Source organism: Eschrichtius robustus, chromosome 15, assembly GCF_028021215.1.
Source record: "Eschrichtius robustus isolate mEscRob2 chromosome 15, mEscRob2.pri, whole genome shotgun sequence".
NCBI classification, from domain to species: Eukaryota; Metazoa; Chordata; class Mammalia; order Artiodactyla; family Eschrichtiidae; genus Eschrichtius; species Eschrichtius robustus.
Window position 1 is genome coordinate 50,529,897 of NC_090838.1, and position 11,502 is coordinate 50,541,398.

An 11,502-nucleotide genomic window follows, 5' to 3' on the forward strand; every position below is an offset into this window, starting at 1 on the left:
TGCTCACTCTTTTTTCCCCCAATTTTATTGAGGAATAATCAACAAATTATACTTGTATATATTTAAATTATACAACATGATGATTCGATATGCATATACATTACAGAATGATTACCAAGATCAAGATAATCAACACATCCATCATCCCACATAGTTAACTCTTGTGTGTGAGGTGAGGATGCTTAAGACCTACTCTCAGCAACTTTCAAGTATACAATACCATATTACTAACTATCGTCACCATGCTGTACATTAGATGCTCAGAACTTATTCTTCTCACGCTGAAAGTTTGTGCCCTTTGACCTACATCTCCCCATTTTCTTTTTACCTAGCCCCTGGCAACCATCATCCTACCTCTGTTTGTATGAAATCAGCTTTAAATTTTTTTTTTTTAGATTCCACAATATAAGTGATACCACACAGTATTTGTCTTTCTCTGTCTGGCTTATTTCATTTACCATAATGCCCTCCTGGCTCATGCATGTTTCCACAAATGACAGGATTTTCTTCTTTGCTTTGTCTTTATAATATTCCATTATATATTCTTGGCTATTGTGAATAATGGAAGTACATATATCTCTTTGAAATCCTTCTTTTTTTCATTTCCTTTGGATATATATCAGGAAGTAGGATTGCTGGATCATGTGATAGTTCTATTTTTAATTTTTTGAGGAACTTCCATACGCTTTTCCATAATGGTTGTACCAATTTACCTTCCCACCAACAGTGTATAACAGCGGTCCTCAACCTTTCTGGCACCAGGGACTGGTTTCGTGCAAGACAATTTTTCCATGGACGGAGGGCGGTGGGGAGGTGGGCAGGGGGGATGGTTCAGGCGGTAATGTGAGCAATGGTTCAGGTGATAATGTGAGGGATGGGGAGCAATGAGGAGAGGCAGATGAAGCTTCGTTTGCTCACCTGCCACTCACCTCCTGCCGTACGGCCTGGTTCCTAACAGGCCGTGGACCGGTACCAGTCTGTGGCCTGGGGGTTGAGGACCCCTGGTGTATAAGGTTCCCTTTACACCACATCCTCACCAAAATTTGTTTTCTCTTGTCTTTTTTTTTTTTTTAATTTTTTTTTCTTTTAATTAATTAATTAATTAATTATTTTATTTTTGGCTGCATTGGGTCTTCGTTTCTGTGCGAGGGCTTTTTCGACTTGCGGCGTGCGGGGGCCACTCTTCATCGCGGTGTGCAGGGCTCTCAGTGTCGCGGCCTCTCTTGTTGCAGAGCACAGGCTCCAGACGCGCAGGCTCAGTAATTGTGGCTCACGGGCCTAGTTGCTCCGCGGCATGTGGGATCTTCCCAGACCAGGGCTGGAACCCGTGTCCCCTGCATTGGCAGGCAGATTCTCAACCGCTGCGCCACCAAGGAAGCCCCTCTCTTGTCTTTTTGATAATAGCCATCCTAACAGGTGTGAGGTGATTATGGCTTTAATTTGCATTTCCTTAATGGTTAATGATGTTGAGCAACTTTTATGTATTGGCGATTTGTATGTCTTCTTTGGAAAAATGTCTATTCAGGTTCTTTGCCCATTTTTAATTTGATCATTTGCTTTTTTCTTATTGAGTTGAATGAGCCATTATATGTTTGGATATTAAATTCTTAGCAGATGGATGGTTTGGAGAAATTTTCTCCCATTTTGTAGGTTGCTTTTCCAATTTTTTGATTGTTTCCTTTGCTTGACATAGTCCCTTGCTATAGTCACTTATTTATTTTAGCTTTTGTTGCTGTGCTTTTGCTGTCTTGTCCAAGAAATCAAAATTTAACCAAAGATGTGAAAGAGCTGAAAACTATAAGACATTGATAAAAGAAATTGAAAAATACACAAGTAAATGAAAAAATATCCCATGTTCGTGGATTGGAAGAATATTATGAAAATGACCATACTACCCAAAGTGATATACAGGTTCAATGCAATCTCTATCAAAATTCCAATGGAATTTTCACAGAAATAGAAAAAAACTCTCCTAGAATTTGTATGGAACCACAAAAGTTTCCAAATAGCCAAAGAAATCTGGAGAAAAAAGAACAAAGCTGGATGCATCACATTTTTGGATATCAAAGTATATTACAAAGCTATGGTAATCAAAACAGTATGGCACTGGAATAAAAAAAATCCTCATAGAATAGAGAGCCCAGAAATAAACCTATAGATATACATGCAATTAATTTTTGATAGGGACTCCAAGAACACACAAAGGGGAAAGATTGTCTCTTCAATAAATGGTGTTAAGAAAACTGGATATCCACATACAAAAGAATGAAACTGGACTCTTTTCTTACAGCACTCACAAAAATTAACGTGAAATGGATTAAAGACTTGAATGTAAGTCCTGAAACCATAAAACCCCTAGAAAAAAATATAGGGAAAAATCTTCTTGACATCGGACTTGCTTATTCTTGTCCTCTGTCATCAGCAGGAGAACCTGCCTGCCATTCTGCTGTAGGATAAGAGATATATGAAACAGTGCCATGTTGCTCCAGGCATCCATGTTGAGGAGATCCTAGACTAGTCAACAGCCAGCCTCCCCTGGACATGTGAGGAAGCTCAGCCAAGATCATCAGAACTACCCAGCTGATCCACGGATCTTTGCATATCCACAAGTGAGTACAGTAAGATCAGCCATGCCCTGTCCTGTTAAAAACTTAAAAATATGTCATACCATTCAATTTCTCACCTATGCAATACTGGCATACCTTGGAGATATTGCAAGTTCGATTCCAGACCACCACAATAAAGCAAATATCACAATAAAGCGAGTCACATGAATCTTCTGGTTTCCCAGTGCATATAAAAGTTATGTTCACACTCTATGGTAGTCTATTAAGTGTGCATTAGCATTACATTGAGAAAAACAAGTTACATACCTTAATTTTTTAAAATTTATTACTAAAAAATGCTAACCATCATCTGAGCCTTCAGCAAGTCATAGTAGTAACATCAAAGATCACTGATCACAGATTACCATAGCAAATATAATAATAATGAAAAAGTTTAAAATATTGCAAGAATTACCAAAATGTGACACAGAGACATGAAGTGAGAAATTGCTGTTGGAAAAATGGCGCCAATAGACTTGCTCGATGCAGGGTTGCCACAAAATTGTAAAAAAACAAAATGTCTGTGAAGCACAATAAAGCAAAGTGCAATAAAATGAGATATGTCTGTATTTGTGTATGGTATTTTAATTTTTGACTGTTTAAAATTTTTCCGAGATAATCCATTTATCACCTTCAGGGGTTTAATAACTGCACACAGGAAGCAAAACAAAAAAATTGAAAGCCCAGCAGTTTCAGAAAAAGCCAGCTTCTAATTATGCCATAGCTACTTGCTAGCTATGAGCTCCTATTGGCCAAATCACTTCACCTCTCTAAGCCTCGGTTGTCTCATCTATAAAGGGGGATGCTAATGCCTCGCTCCAAGATGAGGAATAAATGAGATAAATATGTAGAGACCTTAGCACAGTGTCTGGCAAATAGCAGACACACAAAAGATGCTAGCTATGTTAACTCTCTCCACTCCCTGCTTACACTTTAGTGATAGTGGGTCCAAGGTGGGCTGGAGAGGACCGTTGGCAAATCCTAAGGACCATGAAATTAAAATTTGTAAAACTGGCCTCCTGGCAAACAACCTAAGAGCAAAGAGAGCAAAATTGTAACCCCAGCATCTCACATAAGACCTTATCACCACGTTAGAAAAGGATGTCGGGAAAGAGGCTTCATTGTGAGTTAAGATGCTACAGGAAAGGTGTTGGAGGCATGAAGAGTTTCAGTATCTGTTCTACAGAAAACATCTTACTTTTAAAAAACATATCTATGTCTGTATATACCTTGAAACCGTCAGAAGATAGCTTCAGATTCTTCCTCTTCACCTTAGGCATTTGCACTCAAAAGCGGGGAGGAGGTTATGCATATTATAATTGTGTGTGTTTAGGAAGTTATAATGGGAGTACAATCTGGGAAGGTGACTTGGTCAGACCTGGGCTCAAAATTATGATGTGGAGGTGGAGAAACTCTGGCAAGAACCTAAATCAGTTTTTCATCCTAAGGGTTCTTCGCGATTTGTGGGTACAGGTTAACATTTAGCCAATTAGACTGGGCCATAAAATTTTATTTCAAATATCGTACAAAAAGTAATAGCACACAAATCTAAAATCCAAAGCTTGTAGTTACTTTTTTAAATTGGCATTTCATAATTTCTATTTTTGAAACAAAATGCAATTAGTTAATTAATAATTTTTTAATTGGAGGGAGTCAAGCAATTCAAGTTTATTATTTATTCAATGAAAGCAAAAACAGAAATGACCCCAGCTCTTGGTTGCCTGTTAATATTGTTCTTATCAAACTGCATGGGGACAGTTATCTTAAGAAATTAAAATAACCACTAAGAAGTGACACAATGCTAGTATTCAGAGTTTATTTCAATAACTGTAATATATTACAGTTAACTATATTAGTTACCTGGGTCTGCAGTAACAGATTACTACAAACGTGGTGGCTAAAACAACGAAAGTTTATTATCTCACAGTTCTAGGGGCCAGAAGTCCTAAATCAAGGGGTCAGCAGGGTTATCTTCCTCCAAAGCCTCTAGGGAAGAATCCTTCTTTGCATCTTCTATCTTCTAGTGGTTGCTGGACATTATTAACATTCCTTGTCTTATAGCTACATCACTCCAATTTCCACCTCCATCTTCATATGGCTGTCTTCTCTGTGTGTGTGTGTGTCTCTGGATCTGGGTGTTCTCCCTTCTTCTTATAAGGACACCAGTCATATTGGATTTAGGGACCACTGTAATCCAGTATGATCTCATCTTAATTTAATTAATTACATCTACAAAGACCCTATTTCCAAACAAGGGCACATTCCGAGGTTCTGGTGGACATGAGTTTTGGGGAACACTATTCAACCCAGTGCGGACACCAAAATCAAGACAATAATCAGCAGTCTTTCTGTCTTGTCTAGAAACAGCAAGGAAGCCAGTCAATATTTCTTAGGTGCCCTGAATTTTTTTGCAGCATAATTTGTTAGATGGGAGAGCCAAGGGTGGTGTTGGCGGATATGAAACTTGCCTCTTGTTTGCTTTTCTGTCCTTGTTTTTTTTTCCCCTTCTCCTTTTAAAATTTAATTTTTTTGGTAAACATCATTCAACTTTTAAGTTGATGGGAAGAAAAAAAAACCAAAAACATATTTAGAGAAAGATATATTTACTGCTTATTATGTCTCAAAATAACAGCCAAAGCAAAGTTTTAGTGAGAACACATGTAACAGATGCTTTACTCATTGCTTCAATTCATCATGTTGCTACATTAATTTTATTATCAAAGAATTTTCCAGATGATAGAGAGAAGAGAGACAGAGGAAAGACTGGACTAAACAGAGTTAACTCAAAAGATGAAAAAAAATATGTTTAAACCACATGTGTATATATATACATATACACATAGAGCCTATTTGGTTGAGTTATTTGATAGAAAGTAATATGTACCAAATATATCTGTTTCCTTCCCACCTCTGGTCCAGAAATCCGGAGTCCTGAGTTTGATTCTTAGCTTCACCACTGTATGACCATGATTTATCAATGTTTCCAGACCTCTAAAATGGGGATAATTATACTTGTCCTGGCCATCTTTCAAATTCATTGTGAGGATTAAATATGATAATGGAAATGAAAAGACTTTAAATTCTAAAGAAAAATGGTCTCAGAATTACAAAAATTAGTATTTGTTTCACTTGAAGACAAAATGAATATTCTTGGCAAAGCCTAACTAAGATCTATCGTCTCCTCCAGCTCTATTACAGGAGTGGCCACTATTTATTGAACAGCTACTACAAAACACTCTGTGAATTGCTTTATATAAATTATTCCTGATGCTCAAATGACTCTGAAAAATAGACTTTATTATCCCTATTTGACAGAAAAGTAGTTGAAGAGAAAAAGGGTCAAGTGAGTTCTACTTGGTCACTCAAACTTGAGCCTCAAAGTCACACAACTTGCAAATGGCAGGGCCAGCGTTCTCTGCCAAAGTCAAGTTAGTTTTCCTTTCTTTCCCCGCCACTAAGGTTCCCCTGGGATTTTTCATACACACACACACACACACACACACACACACACACACACACACACACACACTCATCTGCATGGCCTTCCCGCTCTTCCATACCAAGGGTGTTGAGCAAATTAGTCATTTGGTTTTAAAAAAAATCAATCTCAACCATTATTAGATGGCACTTGGGCTTAATCAAAAAGAATTATTTGGGAGAATTTTTTCATTTTTATCCAGTTATTAGTGGGCTCTTTGTTTCTGTGCTTCTGTGCAGATGGAATTAAAATGAACCAACAGTATTCTCTACGCAGTTTTGCAAATCTAGGTGCAGCCATCTTCCCACTTAATCCTCAGCTTAGTGCTGGTGTTCTGTGATGGCAAACAAGGATTTTCCACTTGCTTCTCTGCTCCAGTCCAGCTGAAAGCCAGACCACTCAGGAACAGCTGGGGCCCTGCCAAGTTCACCTGCCTCACCACTGTCAAGAATGGAGTGCGCTGATCTCAGTCTACACAGAAGATGGAGTTCAGGAAGACAGCATTGATTTCTATCTACTTTTTAGCCTTTCCTTTAAATTTGTCTGTTTTGCTAATGCTTTATAATATATCTAACTTATTAGTACAGTGTAGACATATTGGAAGTGTGCACTCAAAAATATTTTGCTGATAGGGGATATGATAAAAAATGTTTGGAAACCACTGAACCAGAACAACTGAGGCATTTAGCCCCATCATTTGCTAGGTTCTGAGATTTTAGAATCCCTGGTATGGCCTGTTTTCTTAATAACCTCTATGAGAGTGATAGTTCTTTGAGTAAGTAAGATGAGAATGACAATAATACTTTTTCCCTACTGACTCCATGTAAGGTTTTAGCCATGAAAATGAATTAATGTATTTGTTCTAAACACCCCATTCTTCATGGCTCACCACAGTTGTAACTGTGCAAGTGGCCTATATCTAAATGGTTGGGAGAATTGACAACAATCAAAAAGCAGCTCAGGGACTTCTCTGGTGGTGCAGTGCTTAAGAATCTGCCTGCCAATGCAGGGGACACAGGTTTGCTCCCTGGTCCAGGAAGATTCCACATGCCATGGAGCAACTAAGCCCGCGCACCACAACTACTGAGCCTGCACTCTCAGCCCGCACTCCGCAAATACTGAGCCCGCGTGCTGCAACTACTGAAGCCTGTGCGCCTAGAGCCCGTGCTCCACAACAAGAGAAGCCACCGCAATGAGAAGCCCATGCACCGCAACGAAGAGTAGCCCCTGCTCGCCACAACTAGAGAAAGCCCGCGCGCAGCAACGATGACCCAATGCAGCCAAAAATAAAAAATAAATAAACAGGAGAAAAATTCATTAAAAAAAAGCAGCTCAGCTTTAACTCTCCTGCAGCAACCAGAATCACAGCACAGAATCACAGAAGCTCAGAGCCCAATAATAGCCAGACAACACCGAAAAATTCACTTAAGCAATTATTTTTGATTAAGCCTATATGGTACCTAATAAAGATTGAGATGAACTTATTTAAACCAAATGACTAATTTTTAATGCTCACTTTTCCAGTTAGTAACCGTTGTGGCTCCTTATGTGACCCTAAGTCACCTTGAATTCACCTTAATTTCCTAAGCAGGCATGCATATTCCGTTCATTATGCCCCAAGCTCGTTTTGCAGTGGTGAGCATTGTCTCACCTCCTCTTGACTTTTGTTAATCTGACAGCCACACAGTCCTGTCCTGGGGAATATTGCAAAGCATCTCCAATTCAATAGCATTTCTGTGGTCGAGGGGTTTTATGTAATTACAGAAGTTCTGTAGTTGATTTGAATGTTATATCCCTGTTGTAGAATTATGTTTGGACTTTATCCTAAAGAACCGGGAAGAGACTGTGTTTGTTTTGTTTGAACATTTCTTATCATAGAACTATGCTGGAGACAAGCCCCAATGACACAAACATTCAAACAGCACCTTCAGATGTAATATTGATTTATAAAACAACAGTGCACAGCTGCCAAGCTTCACTCTCAAATACAGAAGGTCTTCAATTCCCAACAAATTACTGGCATTTCTACCAATTTACAGATTAGTGTTTCCTCGAATATCACATAGTTCTTAATATTCCAGTCACCTTCCTCTCTCGCCTTCCCTCTTGAAATCTGTGTGTGGGGAGGAGGGGGGAGTAAGAAAGTAGAGCATATGTAAAACTGGAGTTAAAAAAATCTAGATCAACTTTTATCCTTAGGCAAATTATGAACAGAGTTAAATTAAACCACTATATGTACTTGTAGATGGAAGAATCAGAGGTGGAGGAGGGGTCAGAGACACAGAGATCAAAGTTTCTGTTCTTTGAACAAAATCCCTTTGAAAAGCCCCCATGCCACCTATTCTGCTTGTTAATGTTTTGACTGGGAGCGTCTAGTGGTGTCATCAGCAGCAGAATATTTTTAATATTTTTAAAAAAATTTTCTGTGTGCAGCTAGCTCTACTTAGCAAAGCACCAGATCCTTTGCCAGCTCTGTTACATGTCTCTTAAGGGAATATTTTTGTTAATTGCAAATATTTGATTGACAAACATAGGATGCAATTAGTAGTCAGGCACAGTAGGAATGTGCAGTGAACTGGATCCCTGAACCAAAGGATCTCAACTCTCTCAGCTTGATCTGAAATCGACTAGAGCATTTCAGCCATATGTTTGCCTCAAACTTCCTCTTTCCTGTGAACGTTGCTTATTTCCCCAAACTAGAGTCTTTTCAGGTTGGTTCACGGAGGGAGCTAATTCCTCTATGATCAAGCCAAATAAAAAATTCGTAACCTTCAGTCTGGTGGGGCTCTTTGACCATGGCGGTAAAAATTAATGTGGACAAGATTACAAATATGGGTTGTTTCTTTCCAAAGCTCTGGGTGAAAAAAATTTTTTGAACCTCTTTTGAATGCACGCATTTTCTTTTTAGTAACTATTTAAAACAACCCAGCACCATCTGATTATCTTTATCAATTGCATTTTGCTTCATTATACCTACAGCAAGATAAGCCCTTTGTTCTGTTCTTACTGCAGTATGTGAAATAGATTTCTGTTTTTAAAATATACCAGTCATTTTTAAAGGTATTCTTTATACAACAAATCAGTTGGAGGTACTGGAGTCTAATATTATCAGATATTCTGTATCTCCCTTCCCCTCAGGGAATTAATTAAAACTCACAGAATTTGGGGGGAAAGAGAGAACCTCAAATCCTTACATACTGGTCTTAACAAGTCTTAAGAAAATTTAAGCTGTTTTCCTACCTATATGGTGTAAAACGCAGAAAGTTGAAAAACTGAAAAAATAATCGAGTCCAACTGGCTTTCTGGCACTCAAACAACCAGTTGTCAACTTTTTTGCACTGATTGATGCAATTCACATGTTATTTGGGGGGGATGAAATATACAATGTGAGTTGCTCTCTCTAAATGATAAGCAAATAGATATCAACATTGTGGATGAAGAGATAAGAAATCTCTCAAGGCAATAGGACCCCGTATTGCATGCTTAGGAACATCTTGCAAGCACGAGGCAAATGATGTGGGGCCTTCAGTGAAGATGGGGAACCTGAAACCCAGGGAGATTTTAAATTAGTTCAAGGACACACTGGCAGTGCTCGGTGATATGGAAATATAGGGCAGGAATCCTGACATGCAGCCCATGAAACCAGAATGCTTGTCAAGTCTGTCAATTATCATGCGCCACATTCCAAATAAAGCTTTAAAAATGGGCATCTTAAGACTGCAAGGCGCCACTGTGGTTCATCTTGACCATCCTCCTTCCTCTAGAAAAGCTGCAATTAATTTTTTAAAAGTAGCCATCTGCCCCAAACATACAAATAAACGGTGTTCTTTGTGCTTGGAATATAAATAAAACTGTGGAAGTACAAGGTAGGAATCTGGACAAATAAGAAGCAATCTCATGTTCTCTTGCTCTTCCCTTTTTTCCCTTCTTGGAATGATTGTCCCAAGCTCAGTGACCATGAAAATATTTGGGATGAATCTGGTTTACTTCTTAGAGCATGGACACAACAGGCTCATTGGGTGCCTATGTACCCTGTGGCTTTTGCCATTAGTCAAGTCAGTGTCTCAACTGATCACATCAGCCAGAGTCCCCCAATTCACGTAAGCTCACTGTTTGTCTGGGTGTCACAGATCCTTAGAATCAGAAAAATTTAGATATGGAAGGGATCAGGAAGGATATCCACCCATTTAACAGGTGGCACATCAGAGGCTCAGAGACCTGGTGACTGCTTTGAAAAACTGGAAGTGATTGCCAAAGTCTAACGCTGAATGGTTTGGTGATTTGAGCCCCATGGTTCAGGAAGGGTAGGGGAAAAGGAGAAATCAAGAGAAAGAAAACTACAATGAGATATCACCTCACACCGGTCAGAATAGCCATCATCACAAAATCTACAAACAATAAATGCTGGAGAGGGTGTGGAGAAAAGAGAACTCTCTTGCACTGTTGGTGGGAATGTAAATTGATACAGCCACTTTGGAGAACAGTGTGGAGGTTCCTTAAAAAACTAAAACTAGAACTACCATCTGACCCAGCAGTCGCAATACTGGACATATACCCAGAGAAAACCATAATTCAGAAAGACACATGCACCCCAGTGTTCACTGCAGCACTATTTACAATAGCCAGGACATGGAAACAACCTAAATGTCCATCAACAGAGGAATGTATAAAGAAGATGTGGTACATATATACAATGGAATATTACTCAGCCATAAAAATGAACGAAATTGGGTCATTTGTAGAGATGTGGTTGGACCTAGAGACTGTCATACAGAGTGAAGTATGCCAGAAAGAGAAAAACAAATATCGTATATTACCACATATATGTGGAATCTGAAAAAATGGGTATAGACTGTCTTATTTACAAAGCAGAAGTAGAGACATAGACATAGAGAACAAACATATGGATACCAAGGGGGAAAGGTGGGGTGGGATGAATTGGGAGATTGGGATTGACATATATACACTATTGACACTATGTATAAAATAGATAACTAATGAGAACCTACTGTATAGTGCAGGTAACTCTACTCAGTGCTCTGTGGTGACCCAAAAAAGAGGGGATATATGTATACGTATAGCTGATTCACTTTGTTGTACAGTAGAAACTAACACAACATTGTAAAGCAACTATACTCCAATAAAAAAAAATTTTTTTAATTACAGCAGTTACTAGACCTACTACATTGTGATTGCTGGATTTCAATAAAAATTGTTACATATATGTTTAAAAAAAAAGAATACATCAAAGCAGCTACACAGGTAGACTTGGTTGATTGGGTGACAGCTTTCTGAGATGAATATTTTGTGAGTAGGGGAGGGGTGGCTGGCAAAGGAAAGGGGATGTATGCTTTTCAGATTAGAATGGGATTACACCTCAGGTGGTGTACCCATAACCAGAAGTTTTCTGAAAGAAAA